Below are 21,916 nucleotides of genomic sequence, written 5' to 3'. Positions count from 1 at the left end.
TCCGGGCGAGTTCGGAAGAATTCGAACAACTCAGACTCCTACCGACTCTGGAAGACTTCGGACGACTCTGTGCGACTCAATGTTTCGAAAGTTTTTAAGTCGGATAGGACTCGACTTGAGAGTTTTGCCATATCTACCCATCATTACTAAGAACATCAGCAGAAGAATTCAATTTTATATCTCTTTTCCGCAGATAACGTAATGCATATGAAAAACCAAAAAACAAGCAACTCGCAAGAACCATCTCGCCCCTGGGATTTAATTGTTTATTGGCTAGCTTGAGCTTCATTCCCCACGTACTAGGGTGCAATACGAGCTGGGATTGAATTTCGCACCCACCTTTTCCTTCCACCCTTCCAGTAGCAGGTGAATCTCAACGGCGGATGATCACGCAACCACCACCGGCACACCGGCGTAAATGTGTAAACATTGTATTCCCCGTGCGCGGGTGCAAACAGATGTTTGCCAGCCGCCGGGTTGCGGCCTGGTCTGAAAATCGAAACCGAAACCGAATTCCGTGTGCGATACACTCGCCTGCTCGTTGCGTAAACATATTGCTTGGCTGGCTTTTTTGCTTGTTTGTTTGTTGGTGAGAAGTTCACGCGAGTGGGCGGGCGGGCGGCCGCGCAATGTGGTGCGCGATCATTAAAATATTTTCGCCCTGGAATGTGAGGCGGAATTTGTGCCGGCTAGCATACGGCGGTGGTGCTGTTGCTTGCCTCCAACCGTTACAAGCACACAAACACACACACATGGAGATTTTGATTTTCTTCTGTACCGGCAGCCGGCCTGAAGATTAATTTCAGCCGAATCGGAATCGGATCATTACGCGCTGCGATGCCAATTGCACCGAAACGGATGATCGTCAAAAAGGAAAATCCCTCATCACGTACGTATCATCTTGCGCATTAGCGTCGTCCCCCCGGGATGCCACAGAAAAGCAAGTGCACAGATAGGAATGCATTTTAGCGATCGTGCGAATCGAAGAAAGGGCGATCGTTTTTACGCTCGCTACACGTCGGGTCAGGCTCTTGAGGCGTTGATCATTTTAGAGCGTATTAGAGTGTGTGTGTGAGTCTGCGCAATTAGTGAAGCGCATGGCTGGTGCCAGCCATGACAGCTTAGCCCGTCCGGGGACAGGTTTTTCCACCTCCAGCACCACCACGACCACCATCCGCCAGCGGGATTTTGAAATGGGATCAATTAATGCGTTAATGGTAGGCAATCAATTGCCAATGGATGATAAGCGCTCTTCGCGAACGCAAAACGACGCCGAGGTTGCAGGCGCAATTAATTCTGCTTCGGTACTTCGGCGTAAAATGGCGCGCACCCCGCACGGTGCAGGCGGGATGGAGAATGGTATGATGACTCCTTTATGACAGGCCATTGCACAGACGAACGTCTTAATCGTGCAGTGGGGCCGCTGTCAGATACACACACTGCGCAGCAAAACGCATACCAGAAAGAAACGCTTAATTGCACCTTCCCAAATGGGTCCGGTTGGATGGGGACATGAATGTGGGACATTGAGGGTGCTTCTCGACCCCCGCTCCTCATAGCATTAAAGCAAACACAAAAGAAAATCCGTTTGCTTCAAACGCAAAAGGAAGCGAACGCGCGTAGGCTGAGCAGGATTTATTTGAGTCTAATTGGCAAAATCGTGCTAGAACGGCAAAGCAGTGTTTTGTTTGCAAAATTATGCTAAATTCTTGCCTTATTTCGCGCCTAAGCAGGGAGCATTGACTCTTAATGTCTTGCTGATTTGCGTGAAAGAACGAAGACGCCCCAAAAATTGCGGCGAGTGTGAAAATTATACAAATCGCCAGCCCGTGCCGCTGCGAACCTGCGAAAACGGTACCTTTATCATAATTCTTTGCGGGTATTTTGCCACAGGAACGGGAGCTTGAGAGGGCAAAAAAGAGAGGATGAAACTAGCGCATAAAAAAAAACAACAATATAATTATCCATCCTAAAAAACCACACCAACCCAACGTCGGGCGAGTTTTGGGAGAAACAAAACAAATCGCACGCTGAGCAAATAAAAGCCGCGGACCGTTCACCATTCCCGGGGTCCTCTCCCGGGGACCATAAATTGTGTGATTAGCATTTCTAATTAAAATGGCATATTTTTTCGGGACGCCCTGTTCGCTTCCCTGCCGCGTGCAATAACAATGATCATAAAATGTAACATGCAGCTAGAGCGAATGAGCCACCGAGGGAGGGGGAGGAGGGCAAAGGAAGGAAGGTGGTTGTGAAATAATTTCCGAAGATGTCGTCGCTCGCCCTGGCATGAATATCTATACATATGAAATTCCATCGAAACGCCCTCGCGCCGAAACGATTTTCTCCAACAGCCCCGTCACGTCACGCCACCGAGATTTTTGTTAATAAGTTAATCTCCCCGTTGGCTTTTCTTTGTGGTCGTCGTTTCCACCCCCCCCCCCCCCCTGGGAGACCCAGGGTCGTAAATTGCGCCTCCCCAACTCACCTGTAGGCCCTGGGGGAGGGAAAAGAATTAAGCAGGACGATAGCTGTCGTCTCCGGGTGGAACCGTTTCTTGCCGTACGGGGTTGCGTTTGTTGCCTTGCACATTCCATTCAATCTGGCTAACGATCGCTCGTTGACGAGATAGAGAGAGAGAGAGGACATACAGTCCCGATGTAGGAGCAAATTTTTCAAACATAAATCCCTCACCCTCTATGCACACCTACGCAACCGATGGAAAAGAAGTATCGAGGATGGGAGTCACATCATCATCAACGACAAGTCCGCCCACGGAACCTGCCGAAACTCGGCAGCTCATCAGCAATTAACGCTCATTAAGGTGTGCGTTTTGTTTCGCCTGTGGTGCGCGGTCAAAAGTTTCATCACCCTTACGGGCCGGGGACGCAAAACCCGGTGGCTCTCTCTTCCCTTTTGCCGAACCATTTTTGGCGACGGTGCGCAGGCGTCCGGGCGTAGGCGTCCGCTGGTGTGCCATGATGTGCGGTTTGCATGTATCATCCAGGGCGGGCACAGGTGGCTCGTCTTGCCGATGCGCGGGTATGCGGGTAACGCAGTGCAGAAGCGTTGGCGGACACAGTGTTCAATGTTCGTCGTCTGTTTTTTTTTTGTTGGGTCGCAACATTCCATTCAGCTCAAGGATCAAGTGCCCACACCCGAGTTGGAATGTTTGCTTCCCCCCATCGCAAAATGACGTTTAATTTACTGCCCATGTGAAGAGAAGGCCTTGCAGCAACAAACAAAAAATGAGATGCTTTCACGTAAATCAATGGTGCGTCCGGTCGGGCTTCGATCGGGCTCGGGTAACTGACGCGACGGTGTAAGCGAGGAACGGCGCTTTTGCGTGTGAGAGATGATTAATCGGTGCTGTGTCGCGATCGTGATAGATTTGTGGAAATTGATTACGTGCCGATCTGACCGAGGAGGACGGACCGAGCCAGGACGGAAGTGGGCTACGTGGCGTTCTCTGTTGCCACACTACACCCCAGCGTTGTTGGTACGAGCCGGCGAGCAGCGCTCGGTGTGTACTACATTCTCCGGCGCGTCCCTCTGGTGTACGTGCACATTAGCGGAGCGATCAATAATGAGGAAATATTTGTTCCCAATATAAACGTGCCGTTTTCTTTCTACCCCCCCATCCTTTTGCTATTAGCTTAAGGAAAGAAAGATCAATAGCAACAGCAGCAGCAGCTAAACATTAAAACCGTTTTTTTCCCCGGCACATTCCAAACGGCTCGGGCTGTGTCAGAGCCACGCTCCACGCTTAAGATTTTTTAATTTTCTTCTCCTATGTGTGTGTGTGTGTTCCTAACGAACGAATGATCACGCGCTACCATCCACCACCGATCGTTTGTCATCGAGTGTGTGTGTGTGTGTGTGTGTGGGGTGAAACTGGTGATTCGTTTTTATTTTTGCCTGCCAGCCTGCGTTTGCCTGCAGTACGACGAGTTAATTAATTAATTTATGCGTGTTTTGCTCGATGTTCGCCAAACATAATTAGCGACCAAACCGGGGGAACGGGGAACAAAATAAATGTTGGCGCTGGCGCACGGGGGAAGAAGCAGCGGTATGAGGCGGACAGTTTTGCGTGAGAAAGTAACTCAATCGTGCGTACCTGGCGCGCACGTCGTCCCAGATTTGAGAGGCGGGGGGCGGGGGAGCCTTTTTCTTTTCTGGCAATTCCGCCCCAGAAAGATCCGCACGCGGGGACCTTAATCTTGGCTTACGGGCGACGTTTTTCACGTTGCTCCTCTCTCGCCGGCTCTCGGTTCACGGGAGTGGAGTGGCTTTGAGGCGTGGGAATGCTCTTGACGTGACATCGGCATTAAGGCGCCATACAGCGTGATCTGCGAGCCCCTGGACGGGTAATTTTGAGAGTCGTGTGCATGTGGTTGAGTGCAAAACTACAAAAACAAGAACATCTTGTCTGCATAAACGAGAACGACCAATTATGACGAGCTCGGGTCTCCCTCGGATGGAGATAAAGATCGAATTTTATATTCAAATGAATACCGAACGCACACGGATCAGACTTTCGGTCGACGAAATGGCTTAATTTCTGCGTCCCAAAAAAGCTCGATCACTGATACTCCGAAAAGCGGACAACGTTGCGAGCTTAATTGGAGGGACATAACTTTGTACTTATCTGTAAACTCGCCTCTTACCTCTCGGCATTTGTCAAGACGCTGATACTCATCGTGCTCATGATACCCAGCTCCCGAGCAATTGGATAATCACCGTCGGTTTTTCGACCGGCGCCTTTCAACCTACTTTTCCGAACGTTTCTCCCCAACTCCCCCAGCAGGAAGATGTTCGGGGTGTGCAAAACAAACCACTCTATCTCTACCCTTTCTCTACCGAACACAGTGGACTTCCGGTGCGGTCGGTACGTTTGCCGTGAAACTTTTACGCATGTTGAACGCTTTGGAGGGTAGAAGCGAGCGGAATCCGGTTCCGTTCGCAACGACCAGGCGTTTGTGGGCTCATCATCATTGGATCGATTGGCACCGTATTGGCACCGAAAACCAAAAAAAAAAAAAAGAAATACGGGAAGAAATGCCGTCCCCTTGTACTTCGGAGATCACAAGGCGTGAGGTGAGGCACACACATACACACACATTCCACGGAATAGGAAATGATAGGCGATAAAAATCGAAAGCCAACGACTTGGAGAGTTGAACACACTCTCCGCTGGGCACGGAAAAAAGTGGGAAGGGAACGAGGAATAGAGCAACGGTGTGCAGGGTGGCATACCACCTAACTCCAACTGAGCACCCCCCCCCTCGAATGGCCCAACGAGTTAAAAAGGACGTGGTCGTCGTCGTCGTTGGCGTCTTGGCGTACATCGTGCCACGCTCTGGCTGTGGTATGCAGCAATGGTCTGCTTGCTATGATGAAATGGAGATAGAGACACCTTGTTGGCCTGCCTGCCATTCGCTTCCTTTACACTACCGCGGACGAACATTGCGCGGCCCGCGGGAAGCATACCTTGCCGGTCGCTCACATTTCTGGTTTTTCTTTTGTAGAAGTCGCTTTCGCATTTCGCCCGTGTGTGTGTGCGCCGTTCCATTCCTTGTCCATTTCGCGCTATTCTCAATGAGCTTGTCGTCCCAGCAGCTGTTACTGCTGAGCATGCTGGGAGCTCGGTAATGGCAGTGTTCCATCAACTTGATCCTCTAGCAGTGTTCGTCCTTGGTTTGGTAAATTAGGTTCGTCGCTTGCGGCACTTTTTGAGGGTGATACACTGCTGGATAGATCTGTGATATACCATCGAAAATAATATTCCATGTCGTACCATGCCACTCTCATCACAGCCGACAGCTGAGCGCCCGGTCGTCACTTACCACACTGTCACAGCGCGGTGATAAACGATAAGCGCGCTTTCTGTTCGATGAACTGCCGTGGAGTTGAAGGAACTGTAAAGATACCCGCACCGTTACGGCGACACAGAAATGCTATTATCCATTAAAGCGCTTTTGTAATGAGCGCGGGGTGTATCTTAAGTTTATATCTCACAGTACCACGCGTCGAGGGGTACGTGGAGGATCAATGCCTTTTGCATGCCTGGCCGGGGGAAAGGCCCATATCGGTTTCGAAGGCGAATTCTTGGTCATCACATTCCTTTCCCTGTGGCGAGCATTTCGTAATAGTGCCGCAACGGCCGCACACATTCACACGGTCAATGGACGAACGCTGCGCTGCGCGAGGTACGACGGTAAAAGGGCGCGCAAACCCATTGCGCAAATACTACCTATCTCAATGCCCTGCGCTCTCTCTCTCTCTCTGTCTCTCACTCCCTCTCTCCCCATACAGTCGATCGTTACGGCGAGCAACGAGAAACTCGCTGACAAGACGCTTTGGAGCGCTGGATGGCACGGAGAAGGAAGTACGAACCCACCGAGGCGAGCCGGAGCGTGCAAAAACGGTGCTCATGCAAAACCGCGCCTGCGACGGGTGAAAGAATTTTTATGGCCCAATCACGCGACCATGCTGCCCGCGGTTGATAAAGTGTGTCCGAGGCGCCTGCAGACCCCGCTCCGGGTGGGGTGGGTGATGATTAAAGCAATGCCCCCTTTTTTCCAGCCCGCTGGCCGGCTGGTGCAAAGGGGTCGTAGCAATCGAATCGGTTAGGGTAGCGGTACTGGGTCTAGAATTTATCGCAACGCGCGAGAGCGGAGAGTATAGGAGGGCACCCTGCCCTCTTTTTTCTTCCGAGCCACCGTCGAAGATGGAAAAGGTCATCCACGATGACGGTTTGTGAAGGCAGCAAGGAATGTTGCCAAGATGTAGCTGGTCTTTGGAATTCCACAAATATTTGGTGCTGCTAGGGTACATATGGGTTAACGCCTTCCTAAGCAGCCACGAGTAGCCCCCGGTGTGCGCGTGTGTGTGTGTGCGTTATCGGGCAAGCTAGTTAGAGGAATTTATTGCATTCGAAGCATATCACGCCGGGCTGTTACTTACGCGATATCTTACCGCTCCAGCGTGATGGAAGGAGAAGACCGACACACAGCGAGAGAGCGTGAAAGAAAGAGGAAGCTTTAAAAGGGTCTTTGTATCACGACTTTCTAGGGCCAGTGGCGGAGCATGGCAGGGCAGATAAGAGTGTCCAATCCTGAAATATGTCATTCGTACTCTGTTTGCTGCGCTCGAGAAATTCAAGTTCGTACCTCAAGATCAATATTTATTGTTGCATGTTAATGTTTACTGCACGCATCGAACGAACGAACGGCGTTATGAGCGGTGGTGGTGCCGTGACCAGGATCAAAAGCCCGATAGCAATGGCTACGCGATGCGACGAGCGTTAATGATAGATACTATCGAACGCTGAAGTAGCCAGTTGTAACGATCCAAACCACGAAGGTGATTGTCTCTATAACATTTAGCCTCTTCGGCGTAACCTCGTGGCATTAAACTTCCTGGGGCGACTAATCGCAACCACGGGATAAGAGGCAGCCCCGTGCAACCGAGGCATACATCTGTGTCGCTGTGCCTTTCTGCCGCTCTCGCACTCCCAATGCGGTGGCCGGGTTTTGTCGATTGGCTCGGGCGCTGGCTCCTCGAGAGCTGGCGGCCACATTCCACAGCCACAGCGACGGACGGACGGACGGTGTCCTCCGCTCGCTCGCGCACACCATCATTAGCCCACCAGGTCGGTTCGATGTCTCGAGGGCTTCGAGTGCCGTTTCACCTGTCGCCAGCTGCACAAGGCGTGCGCTCGGTCGCGATCGATCGAAGCGGGCCTGTTTGCGCGAGCGAGAGCTCGCGAAAGATCAACCCATCTCCCCGCACCGCTGCCGCCTTATCATACGTTTGCCCCACGTTAAGGTGTTTGCGGAAGGTGGACCATGGGAGGAGAGGAATCATTTATTATTCGTCCACTGCTGCTGACACACACACACGCACACACGCACGACGGCGCGTTCCGTAAATGCGCCATCTGTCGCGAGCTAATTTATCGTTGGCGCCATGATTTGGAAAAAAATGAGACCAACATTAATGGTCGATCGAGTGAAGGGGTGTGAGCGCGCGCGCGCGCCCTCATGCGTGTGTGTGTGTGACTTTGGAACGCGAAATAAAGGGGTGGAAAAAACGGCGCATAAGCCGAAGCGATAAGAGCGATCCAGCTAACGAAGGCGCCGATTTTGGAGAGGTGCAACCCCCTTCGGTGTGTTTTTTACTCTCTCTCTCTCTCCCGAATCACCCTACTTCCACACCACCCACTCAAGTCCCGCCGCCGAGCCACCGTCGAGAGGGCGCGACGACACTTGTGTATTTTAATTAAAAATTTTAATGCCGATAAAGCCTCCACAATAGGATTTTCTGGCGACAGCCTAGCCGGCGAGAGGGTATCTGCTCGATCTGCTCGGCACGAAAACCGGGCCGGTGTCCCAGCATACTGGGCGGTGCGCATCATTATCCGGAGCTTCAAACATGTTTCGGCGTACTGAATTCGTGGTTTCGTGAAGATGTGTGTTTTCATTTCGTTTAAAAAACAAACAGCGCAATAAAATTCGGCTGGCAGGGGCTTTTGGGCGAGCAGCCTGTTTTACGTTCGATACCAACGCACGAATGATGGTTCAATGAAATTTGGTTTCACGTAAAATGGAAACGAGCTTTCGGGTGCGCTGTTAGGACAAACCCGATTCGCGGGCGCAATTTTAATTGGGGAACGGGGAAATTCTTAATTCGCTTTTGCGTTTTATGAAATATCTCCGCTCATCGCAACAAACTGATCGCACCAAGATTCAGTGTTCCGTTTTGAATGAAACGTATTCGTTATCATCTTTCCGAAACAGGACCAATGGAATGGAATTGAATTTTAGCCACAAAGCAAACCCCCGCGAACCGCAATAGATGCCCTTTTTATGACCTTTCGGTGGTAATAAAATAAAGCCAAAAAGCTAAACCAGCTTCCATCCGTTCGCTTGCTTTCCGATCGTGGCGATGATCGATTCAGCAGGAGGAAAGGAAGGAAGAGAGCAAAGAAATAGAATTAATTAAAATTTTATCATTAAAATATTTGCCTGCAGCTGGGCCGGTGCGAGCCCGGTCGGTTAATTAAAATCGTTCGAGGCAAGCAACCGAAGATCAAAACGCGAGCTCGATCGATCTTGCCCCATGCTCTCGGACCATGAAGCAAAAAAAAAAAAAGAGCAACGCGTACAAGTGGCGACACAGTCTCGTTTTTAGCCCCGTGGGAAAAAAAGACATCGATGATCGCCATCCGGTGGTGCGGAGTACACCCGAGGTTGTCTTGTCAACGCGGTACCGCTCAGAGCTCAGTGCGGACATGCGGGCATGCTGCTTTTGCGCATCTTCTAGGTGCTCTTATCGCGCCATTGCTTTCCCGCCGTATGCTAATATCCCGTGTGTCCCGTACCGATGGGAGTGTAGCAGCATAGACGCCATCACGCATGCAGAACTCTCTTTCGCTTCACGGCAAACACCTCAACCGGCGGACATAGGACAGCTTGTTGTTTTGTACGACAACTTCAAAATGATTAGCATGGTGCGCAAACAGGAAGTCGTTTCGACACATGTTTTTTTTTGTTTTTGGTGCCTATAGGCTTGACGATCGTTCACTTCCTTCCTCTGCACGTGCGCCGGTTAAAAGTGGGTTGGTGTACTCGGTCACCGCGCCGCCATGGGTGGAATTTTAAGGATGGACTAAATCAACCCCACTCGCACTAAACCTAAACAACAGCCCCGCGGAAGGTGTGGTGTGGGGAGTGTTCAAACAGAGCAAAACAAAAAAAAAAGCTCGGTTTCTGGGTGCGAGTGCGTTCCATCACCACACCTCGATTTGATTTGTGCGCTTTGGTAAACAGCGATGATTAGCCGTGCAGGATGTGTTGCGAAATTGGTGCCACCCACCCGGCCGGCCGACGTGCCGCATCGAACGTGGTTTTCTTTGCCCAACCGGCCCGACGTCGAAACAATGAAGCGCGTGATGGAATTCCCCCGTTTGGACATTCATTGGCAGGCAAGGTGACGCGCGCGCTGATCGAGGGGCCCCGGAACATGATCATATTTTTAATTGATCAAATATAGCGCGAGGGTAAAACCCAGCTGCTAGAAGGACGAACGCAAGCAGGTTTTGGGTTGTGCGCACCAACCAAAGGCAGAGGGAAACGGTTATCGCTTGCAAAGAATGCTAACATCCCCGCGAAAGCACTGATTCATCAAGAAGAGGGGAATTTTGAGGGCGAAACAAACGATTTGACGTGCTGAGATCTCACCAAAAACAAAGCATCAGACGACGAACCGGACCGAACCGAGCAAAAGGCGAACAAAAAAAAACATATAATGAACGGGTGAAAGATAACGAAGCACCGTCGTTCAAACGTTGGCTCAAAGTTCCACACCCTGTCAGGGCTTGCGGTTGCGGCGAATCCTTCAGGCCATCCACAGGAAGCCACTGGTTCGTTTTATTGCGTTCCCTCCCTGCGAGCAACATTCAGATTGCAAGCAGCGTTTTTCTACCGTTCGACTAAGTTGTGTAGCGTTTTCTTTTTGTTCATCTGCTGTTAGTTGGTTCTCTTCTTGCTACTGCTGTTCAACTCCTCAGCTGCTTTTTTTTTGTTTTTGGGAAGCCTGCTGTGGTCACTGTCACTGCTGCTGGGCATGAACAGATGAAGAAAAAAAAATGAAGCTTTGGTGGTTCATTATTCATTTCGCTTCCACCGTCGATTCTGGTTACCGGACTTCTGGTTAATTCTAGGGGTCCTTGCGATCGGTGCTTCGGGTGTTATCATTCAAAAGAAGAAACAAAAAATGCACACCCCAAAAAACGCAACCATCCCCCCCCCCCCGGGGAAAGACGGCCCGAGCGATCCGAGTAAGGTGGGAAATGTAAAACGAGCAGCAGCACGAGAAACAACCGAGAAAAGGTAAGGGGTAAATTTTATTAATTTCACCACCACTACGAGCACCACCGGAATGCGAACAAGTTGCGTGTTGTGCATCGAGGCACGTTGGCCAAACAAAACGGGCAAGCAGTGGAAGTGTGGAAGAGTAGAAAATGGGAGGTTTTGAAAAATATTCTGACAGTTTCCGGGCTGACGACTGCTGCTTGGATTCTTTTCCATTCATTTTTCGTGTCTCGGGAGAACATGCTGCTTAGAACGATCGTTTCGTGTTTGTGTTTTCTTCTCATTATTTATTATTGCTTGTGTTGTGTGCATTAGAGAAGAGTTTGAGTTTTTTTTTGGCTTCAAAGCCAAGCCTACAAGGAGAAGCGTTTTATTTCCCCTTCGGGCGACACCAAACCCCCAGCACAGGGCAACTTCCAGAAGCTATCAAACGCACGTGAAACTCATCCAGTGGAGCCAGCCAGGGTAAAACAGGAACCAGCCTCGCTCCAGGGGTAGGATAGGTAGCTCGTAAGGAATGCGGCCTCCGTAACCGTCTTCGTCTAATGACGATTTAAATGGTGGTAATTTTCGAATCAGAATGAATTAGTGTCAAACAGTTATCGGAACCGTTCGGAACTGCACGCTCATTAATCGAGCGCATCACGTTTTCGGACGTCCCGAAAAGCTTCTGAGAAAGCGCAGCGGCAGCTTCCCAGGAAAACACGGCAACGGCGGCTTTTGGGAAGTGAAACGATCTTCTCCCCTTCCCATCTCAAGCTATGTTAGATCCCGATGGCATGATTGATAGCCACAATTATCAGCGAGGAGCTTCCTAGATCGTTCTAGTGCTTCCTTCCCTTGCGTTGCGTTCCCTTTTGCTGTCACTTCAGGCGAGCTGATCGTGCGATGCCACTGAGCAAGCGTACTACAATAAAGCGTCACCAACGGCAGGGTTAAGAATGTATCGTAAATTCCACCGATAACACTGTGCCACTCACGGGGTGGCGTTTTTACAATTTCCTGATTGTGCCAATCATCACCCGATTGGAACTCGGGTGACGAAATGGTTGCAATTGCGTTGGCTTGCGTCCTCGAGAGACAGGCAGTAGCCGGCAACCGGTGTAGTCATCGCGTAGCCCAACACGCTGTTTCACCCCTCTTAAAGTGTTATCGTAGACAAACACCTACTTTGGAATCAAGAAGTATGTGAAAGAGCACAACAAAGTGATTCTCAGCAAGAAGATCACTGCGTATTTGTTTGCATGAAATCCATTTATAGTCCTAATCACGAACACACAGGCACATACACACACACACAGAAATACTCATAAAAAGGGTAAATAAATAAACAATTTAATCAGCAACCGCACGGAATGTTGCAAAAAAGAAACAAATAAACTAAGCTGTAAAGATTGCTGCCACCTTTCGATTTGCAGTTTGACGTCACAGCGCTGCTCAACCCCAGAAACGGTGTCACACGGGAGGAAGGGATTTTTTTGAGCGCCACACCAAAGCGCCCATAGCTTGGACGCTTTCTTTTCGATTTGACTCGAGTTTTGTTGTTGTTGCATTGCCTGGTCATTTTCTATCGTTTGTCCATACAAGCTAGCGGCTAGTTTGCGGCGTGCTTAGCTTCGTGCGGCGCGGTGTGGCAACAACAAAAATTCGCCACAATTTCTGTGTACGAGTTTATGCTAATGCATCAACCCTTTGGCAGTACCCTGCTTTTTCCATTTTGCACCCTGGAGCGGCTTGGAGGTGTTTTGTGTGCAACTGCAGCAAAACTGCAGCGCACGAGGTTCGATTACGAAACCATCGGTAACGGCGGCGACGAGTGCCTGCACGTTCACAGGCACCGTCGACTGGCCGACCCGGTAGGTAAGGGAGAGGTCACGGAGCACGGACCTGGGGTGGACATTTTACGATGGATGCATGGCAATAGTTGCTGCTGGTGGACGTAGCGCTGCTGCGGCTACTGCAATGAGCAGCCCGGGAAACGAATTGTGATAGAAATGGCATCGTAAAGATGGGATTAGTTTAACGCTGACCAGTTGCATAAGGCACTGGATCAGGCTTGTTGATGACTTTGTTGTGACACCTTTAGGCCCGGTATAGGATGAAAATGAGGCTTTTTGAGGTGTCCACCGAAGGAACGAGATCGCGGCTCTTTTGGGTACGTACGCTTAAATGTCAAGCAAACGGTCCTCCACAGCTGCAGAGTACGATCCGCTCTCGCGCACCGGTTCAAACCCGCTTGGCAAAGCGAAAGGGAGTGAAACGACTGGCAATAGCAGCAGCAGCAGCGAATCGAACGAATTATGTGACATTGGAATTCCTCCATACCAAGCATACCAGGGGAGTCGCGCACAAGACGCAAAACGAGCGTGCGAGTGAGCGAGCGAGCGAGAGCAGCCAGCGCATGTGCTCACGCTTTCGCTACCGGCAAGCGATGGGCAGCATCCAGCAGCATACCAACACAGCCGTGGCGTTCCTCGATCGCTCGCAAGCGACCGAGCGCATGATGCTGGCACTTGGAGTGGAGCTCGAGCGTAGTTTTGTAGTTGAAGCCGCACAGAGAGACCAGCGCTGGTAGGGATAGGGAAAGGCACGAATGCGCTGCAAACGCGGAATCGAATTTACCGCGCATGAAACCGTCCGCCCTTCTCCGGGTGGACCATGTGCCCGCTCCCACCCGAATCACCTGACCGGTTTTTTTTTGCTGCTTCCTTTCGTCTCCACCAAAACCCACCCCGCCAATCCGCCAACAAACAAAAAAAAAAAACACGCTTCCATTGTGGTCGCACATAAGGTTTGGGGTGGTGTGGTTATGCTGCGATCAAAACCACCAACTCACCCACAGATCCTCCTTCTCCTCCGGCCAAACCACGTACTACGGAACGGAATGAAGCGAACGAACCAGTCCGGCTGGTTTTTTGTGTTGTGTGTGTGTGTGTGTCTTTCTTTCCATCGCTTCGAAATTGGATGGCGAGAGAGCGCGCGACTGGCGCGAGATATCCAGTTTTGCTTCCCTGGACCAACACAACCGAGCGGTCTTGTTTGGCTGCTAACACTGCCACTGGATTGGGTGATTTTCCTTTTCTAGATAATTTTTCCTCTCGATCAACCATGCTTGCCAGCCTGGTAGCACCATCGCTGTCGAAACTACAGCCACGGCGTTGTGGTGGCTTGTTTTGCGTGCCCCTGCACGTTTGGCGAGGCGTTGCATGACGACCTCGTGGACATTCGAAGTAACGCAAGCCAGCGGTCAGAGCGATGTTATGGCTAGCGCGTGCGTTTCATTTGCATCGCTTGTAGTCAAGTTTACAGTTTCGTCATGATGAAATGAATATCTGCATGTCTGAATATGATTTCTCTTCCAAAATGCCGCATCTTCGGTTTGGAGTTTCATCCATCGTGTCCAATAACTCCAGTTAAAACGGATTTTTGATACGCCCAAAATTATGACCAAGAATTGCAAGGTACTGTTTCCCCCTTCTTAGTGAGGCACACCCGGCAAGCTATGAGGTCATAGGAACATATGAGCTGTAAACCGGCATACCGTACGTGTGAATGCTTCGAGCGTGAATCACATTCTCCACCAAACCGGAACGGCGGCCCCGGTTCTAGTTCCCGAAGTAGTCGACTTACGTAAGCCTGTATGAAACTGTATACACTCAACCGAGTTCTTGAGTGTGCTTGCAGTAGGCCCATTGTTTCGCAGAACGGACCCAGGTGATTCTTTGCGTAGAGAGCGAAATTTTAAACCGAAAAAGAAACAGACGAGCGAATTGTTGCCGATTATAGCAGAAAGCATAATTAGATGGATGGAGTGGAAGCCAAGTGCTGCAATATTTTCGGGGAGAGCATCACACCCCCAGACAACGTGCTGTGAGCAAATTGCACCATTCGAATTGTTCCGTTGATTCGATAATAAGCTGACCGATTAAGCGGATCACTGAAGACTGAAGCTGGCCGTGGAATAGGCGAACGCGGCAGTAGCAGTAGTGCTGTTCATTTCTATTTCGAACCTTTTTCGCATGACGCACCGCCACGCTTACGCTTTGCGCTAGACCTTCTGGCTCTGGCTCAATGGCCAGACGGGCTGGACCGGTGGATATATGGGATGAGCAAATATGCTAATTGCACCGAGTCCTCTGGCAGACAGAGGTGGTTGAGGTTGAGCACCGAGGTTACGCTTCCCTGTTTGGCTTCCCAACAAACCCCCACCACGGTGGTCGATGAGTACGCTGCAGACATTGTGGAAACTTTACACTCATTATTGGCCAACCGTTTTGCCTGTGTGCAGTTGTGGGGATAGTGATTCACTTGCGATTTCTAGACAGTTCGTGATAGCGGAAACCAGTGCTGGCAGTATGTGCCTCCGAGGTCTCAACGGAGGTCAAGCCGAGCCGGACTGGTCGGAAGAGCCTGTTTATTGAGTTTTGAATAATAAAATTAACGATTTTATCACTGTTACGTGGAATGACGTAGATGTTGATGGTGATTTCGTAACGTAACGACCTGCTGCAAGCGAATGCTCGCTGTGTCTAACGTTTGATCCAGCGCATCATCCACCCGACCAATTGCCTTTATTTTGCTCTATCAGTAGACTCGTGTGGAGCTATTTCCTATGGTTATGGTTAGCATGAATTGAGTTGGACACGATCACACACAACCACAGTCATCAGCGTCAGCCGGCTATCGGAGTCGTGTGTGCTGAGTCAGCCGCAAAAAATGTCAAAAATGTGGCTCTGTTTCAATTCGCTGCACACTAAATGCACACACACACAGAGATGCGAGCGAGTGTGCGCTCGCGCCCATCACTACTGTGACGCGCTGTACGAACGCTGACTACGAACGGCTGTAACGTCATCGGCGTGTTTCGGCTTTGTTTCAACAAAAAACCAACCCCCATGCACACACATGTACGTGTAAGAGGGCAGCAGCGTGGCGAGCATGGGCCGTGAATCACACCCGAAACCGATGCGCCGAGTGGTTGTGCTGTTCGCTCGCTCGCTTGCCTTTTGTTTTCTGGTTGCGGCATAGCGCCCTCTCCCCGCGGTTGGGTTTGCCTTTTTCGAACGACTCTCGGCTTGTGGAATGTGGTTCTTTTTTTACCGGTTTTCTTATTTTGGGTATGGTGAGGCTATTTTCCTCCGCGTTTGATATCACTTTCGGGGTCGAACAGCAACAACAACAGCAGAAAAAAGGCATGAATGTTAAAGGTTTTGCTCGTGATGTAGATTTCTCCCGTGCCATGTTACGAGAGCCATTTTGGGGGAGGGCTATGTTTAGTTGGTGATATCGGTTTTATGGCCACGAAACTACCCTGCCCCCTCATATCATCTTGGATGTCGAAAGCGGTTTGTCGAGGTTGTTAAAAGGTGTTTCAGCTACTCACCATTGATGCTGGATAAAGATGACACACGTAAAGAAACCAATCCAATAGGAGATGTGTCGGCCGATTCTCGGAGAGCTCGGTTTGAAGGATGCTATGTCTGTATTCTGGTTTGTTGCGACTTGCAGAAGGTAGCAAAAAACCAAAAACCTTTCTCTTTCTCGCTCTCTCTCTCTCTTTCTGCCAAGCAGATGCCGGTTTAGTTTGAGGTTTGGATAAAACTTGTTGAATCAAGACGAGCACTATGTAGATTTATGGACGACAACGCTTTCGAATATTTCGATTATCTGCTCACCCCCCCAAAATGGATTCACTCGCTATTGCAACCCAGGATATCCGATTTCGATTATGACACTGGACCGCATTCGGCACACTTTTTGCACTGTTGAACCCCCTCTCGCACACAGACCCTCGCAAACGCAAACATACACACTGAACCCCACAGACACGTTTTATTCGATCGCACAACACGATCACGGATCGGATCGAAGTTAGGACAAGAGCACAACAAAACTTGAAATTAAGAAACGATTTGATGGGTTGGTTTGTTTGAACTTTTCACTGCCCTGGTTGATTTACGTGGACGTTGGTATTTTTCTGTTTTCCCTTCCACAAAAACCATACACATAGTACACACTGTTACACTCTAAAACACACTGTTTCTCACGATCGTTTTACCGTTGGTTGGTGTTGTTTTTTTTCGAGGCGATGTTTTCGACTTGCACTCCTTGCATAGAGGACGGCACAGCACACCCGGTCTCGGCCGGACCAGATGGGAACCGGGACTCCGTTGGGCAGCGAATGGAATTCTTCCCGACTTTACCCTCACACAAACACACATACACACACACACACTACAGCCGATCGATCCTGCCGATGAAACGGGGGAACTTGCTGCAACTGCAGGCAGTTGTTGTCGGTTTTTTTTTCTCTTCTTCTGCCCTTCGCTGTTCAAGCAAAGATGCAACACAGGCAGCCGAGGGTTTGGGAAGGCAAAACAAAAAAAATCAGAGAACCTCTCTCACACGACGCGCACATGCACTATTCAACACCCACGGCGTACACGCGTCTGCAAAGCGTCAGGAATGTTAACAGAAATGTAGGCACAACACAGCATGTGGCAAGCCCGCTCGGCCGTAGCGATCCCCTTTTGCTATTATGTGTACCTGTTATGGGCCGTTCCTTTTGCACACCCTTTGCTCACTTGATGTGTTTGGTTGATGGTTTTTGTTTGCCTGTTTGCTTTACTCGAATGCAATACACGAAATGCAGCACGAGAAATGCGCGTAAAATCACTTGCCGAACTTATATTGTACAAAGATCGCTTCGTTTGGTTGCTTTCGCTTAGGCGTTTCCTGGTCACGGCACCAAACCGTCACTACACTCACCCAGCCACTTTTAAGCCACTCGGCGCGGGGAGATTATTTAGCGAAAATTGAATTGCGAATAGCTAAACGCTTCAGAAAACAACGCGACAACGCGTTCGAGTAAACGTGCTCGATCGATTGTTCACTGTCGGTAATATTATTTCTACTGCTGCTGCTGCTGCTGCTGATGCTACTACTGCGGCTCAATTTTTGGTCTCACTTGTACGTGTTTCTAGCTATAGTAGCGTGTCTCACTTGCTCCCACTTCTTGAACGTATACACACACACACACACTCACACCCACACACAGGCACTCCAAGGGGGCGCAAAAAAGGGGTAAGCACGCAGCGAACGGTCTCTCTCGGTTTGAGCTCACGCAGCGGAAAACCTTTGCGGTCGAGTTTCTCCAGCAGATTGAAAGTGTTCGCGCTGGAAATATTTTCGTTAGGGTCCGAACAGCCAACGACGACGACGACGACGACGACGACGACGGCTGCCACCATTCCTTTATCTCCCTACCTGCACCCGCTGCCCCTTCCACAAGCCATCTTGTTGCGTGTCCGTCGCCATTGCGCTGGAATGCGCCCGCACACACACACTCACACACCAACGATGGCTGCCATGGGGTATCGTTGCCATTGGTGTAGCGTCGTGCAGTGTGCGGCAGGCAGCTGCACGCGGGGTAGAAGCCTTGTATAGCTGTGAGGTATTACAGTGCGTAGCGCGCTTTATTCTACAGTCGATGTGGTTTAGTGTGGTGGTTGAAAAATTATTTAATTAAAGTTTTGTTCAGTTTTGTTGAAAAATGAATGATAAAGAAAACCTTTTTGAAACATTACAATTATTAAGTATTCATCGCGCATTCCTTCCCATTGCGTGGTGCTACATTTCCGTGCGTAATTGTCGCTCGGTTTGCTTTGGTACGCACGTTTTGGAATCCGCTGCCGTGCTGTTGATGATCGTGTGGTTTCCGAGACTGGTTTCTCGTGCGCTGGTGTGCGTGCCAACCGCTGAAAAATGTATGCTGAATCTTACAGCAATAAACACACAGCGGCGTAGCAGCTTCTCCGTTTGCCGCACGGTCGTTGGGCCGGCTTCTCTTTCCTTCCTTTTATGCTGCACACCGCCCTGCCCTGCCTGGAATGTTGGCCTGCCGCAACCCCGCTGCTCGCTACACCGCCTGCACCCTATTCCATCGATCAGTTCTCCGTTTGCCCGGTAGGGGTTTCCATCTCTTTTTAACTCTCTTTTTCTCTCTCTCTCTCTGGCTCTCCTTCTTTCTTTCTCTCTCTCACTCTTTCTCTCTCGCTATATTTCGCTCTGTTTAGCTCCCGGCACGATCTTTCGCTCGTGTTTCTCGCTCGCTCTCACCGGTCACATCTCCCATCAACCGCCCGTTCCATCGGGTCCATTCCACCTCCCGCACGCCGTATATTTCTCCTCACCCTCATCTCTAGCACATTCTCCTTGCAGCCTCCTTCTGCCCAGGTCGGGCGCTGTTTCACAAGCATCTAACTATTTTCTGTCTATTTTCTTTTGCCAGCTTCGCTTTTCTTTCACCTTCGGCAGCGCGCGCGACATGATCTTCGGAGCGATCGTGGACCGGGGCTCGCGTTTTACCTGCGACCACGGTTACCGGTCCGGCCCGTCCGTGTATTGGTGGGATGCTTGGCATGCAACCTCAGCGGTTTGAACTTCGCTGCAGGCCGCCTCTTCCTGCCCTCTTCACACGCCTGACCGTCCCATGGCCATCAGTCAGAGTGTCTCTCTCTCTCTCGCTCGCTCACTCCCTCCGTGGCTCTTGCTGGATCTTTCTTACCGCGTGACCCCACCGTAAAGTCGCGTAAGGCATCATGGTGAACGGGTGGCAAGAGAGCTGCGGGGCAGGGGTTTTGTGGACTTCGATTTGATCGAATGCTGCCGCACGCGGCCGCCCTTCTCTGTTCGCTTCGTTTTAGATAGCAAAAGCTTCTCGTAACATTTTTTCACCTACCCCCCCCCCCCCCCCATGTGCGGCCCATGTTTTGCGGTGGCTATGCGAAGCCTCCAAATCCTGCGCCCGTACACACAGAGCCATTTCGGGCTGATTTGGAACGTTCGACGTAGCCATTTAAAGAGCCCCGCTGGTTTAGATTGCACGTGGAAGGGTGGCAGTGGCTTGGGGCATGGAATGAATGAGCGAATGAAAAAAAAAACAATCACACACTCACAAATCGGCCGGGCGAAATGTAAAGCTGTAGCTGCAAGAAAAAAAAAAACAGCAGCTCAGACTACGGAGGGAAATTGCACTCTTGGGTACCGTCCTGTGGAGCCAAAGCATCGCTACAGTTGCCTTTAGGGGGGGGGGGGGGTCGGTTTAGAAAGGCCATGGACAGCATTTCGCCAATGGTTTCAGTACATTTCGTAGCTATGTTTAGATTTTTTAAGGCTTTCGGGCAGTAGAGGATTAAAGAATTTCGAGCTTTGTTCCAAAATAGTTAAAAAATCGAGGTTTATAAAAAATACATTTTAAACGAAAATTTGTTCTGTGTGGAGACGCCAGGTGAAATTCGTGGCAAAACGGAATGTTATTTCGACATTCTTCTGTTTACAAAGACGTGTCTGCTACATTATTAAAGCATTAATGCATTATTTTCCAGATAAATTGTACGTGTAAGAATACGAGCTTAGAATTTAAGTGAGCGTTCAAATCGTATTCAAAAAATGATTTTAAAAACCTATTACGGTTGCGTTATATTTAATGTATCCAAAACAGGCCGCACGATGTACTCTAAGAATACAAAACCCCCAAAAAACAATATTTTTAACATTAAAATTGCAGGTAGCTCTTCATCATATAGAATCATCCCATTGGAAATAGTAAACCAAAACACATTCTTCAGATTTTTTTGTGATACTGCCTGTAAGTGCACAACTCCATGGTGCCTCCCGTGCTACTCCATGGCGCTCGAAGTAAACGTGACCAACGGCAAAGGGAATCGACTCGATTCGAGCGTTCCGTTGGAGCGAGAAAGGTGAAGAAACAAAACACACACACAAACGGTGAGGGAAAGGGAAAGGGAGAGAAATAGAAAGAAAAAAGAGTTGGAAAGAGATGGAGAGAAATTTGTAATGGCTTCGAGATCAGAGCAATCGTACGATGTAGCTTAGTAACCATCAATCGGCATGGCACGCGAATGACCCGTCAGAACCGGCATGGAATAAATACATTAATAAGAGCTCCGTTGAAAGTTCAATACCGGCTTTCCTCGATTCCCTCAGCGGGGCAAGATCACCGGCAAATGAAGATTGTGTATAAAAGTCCACTACAGGGATCAGCTGATGCGATAGGCGTAACATGGTACGAGCAAGTGAGACGACGGAGCACACACAATGGCATATACATGAAAGGTACGACCCCGGGGGGTCAATGAGGAGGAGGTGCAGGAGTGATGGAGTGTATTTACTTTTTGACCATTTAATTTTGTGTACCAACACAATCGATTTTTGGCGGCCATTTTGAACCCTCACAAACCCTAGTTCGAAACGTCAAAAACCCTCATAACGACTTACAAAAACGATCGCCAGCGAGGGAAAATCGCACCGATTTCGAGCGTTGGCGAGCTCGTAAAAACCGGTTTCTGCCCAGTGGAGTTGGTTTATTATCGAGTGGTTTAATACTTCAAGCGGCGTTGAGGATGGTTAGGGGACGATTCTGTAGCGACAAGCAGTGTAGTTTAAATACAAGAAGCGTTGTTTATTTTTTTTTAAATGCGGATCGTTTCAACAGTTTAGTTCAAAAATGATACCACTTTAGTTGAAAATTTCACTTTAACATTTATTTAACGTAAAAAAGAATGGTTCACGCGCACAAGAACCTGGCATCATGGTTTTTCTTCCCAATTGTTCAGCAAAATACTTGGCGGATTTTATCTGCCCCCAGTTGCAAATGTTCACCTCCCATCCTTATCACCTTAGCCGTGCACGTCTGCGCCTGCCCCGGAGCGAAGCCTCCTCCGTTCTTGCCTAGCCTCCCCGGTCACTCCAGCTTCTTTCCCGTGCCTCCATTCCAGGTGGTGGCACATTCTTTAGGATAGCTTTCTTTTGGCCCTTCTCCTCCCTCTGGCACGGCACATTCCTTCGTGTTTGCGTTCCGTAGCCAACCACCAACCACCACCAAAGGTTTGCTCACTCGATGGACACGTACACGCACGCACACACACACATACATCGGTGTGCGTTTTTGTATATTTTCGTCGTTCCTTGTTGTTCGCGCTCTCCATTCGGTTACATTTTTCGATCGAATCGTGGCG

General features: G+C 49.8%; 1 protein-coding gene across 1 annotated transcript in view; it reads right to left on the bottom strand.

The window, feature by feature from the left end:
- LOC120960086 (protein expanded) overlaps window positions 1-18,089 on the bottom strand; it is a 48,150-nt gene extending 30,061 nt beyond the window's left edge. The window contains exon 1 of the mRNA XM_040384031.2: window positions 16,261-18,089. The gene's annotated coding sequence lies outside the window, so the exon portion shown is untranslated. The remainder of the gene's footprint in view (window positions 1-16,260) is intronic.
- Window positions 18,090-21,916: the final 3,827 nt, after the last annotated feature.

The sequence above is a fragment of the Anopheles coluzzii genome, chromosome 3 (assembly GCF_943734685.1).
Source record: "Anopheles coluzzii chromosome 3, AcolN3, whole genome shotgun sequence".
Taxonomy (NCBI): domain Eukaryota; kingdom Metazoa; phylum Arthropoda; class Insecta; order Diptera; family Culicidae; genus Anopheles; species Anopheles coluzzii.
Note: the sequence above shows the minus strand (reverse complement) of the source record. Positions and strands in the feature narration are given on the sequence as shown.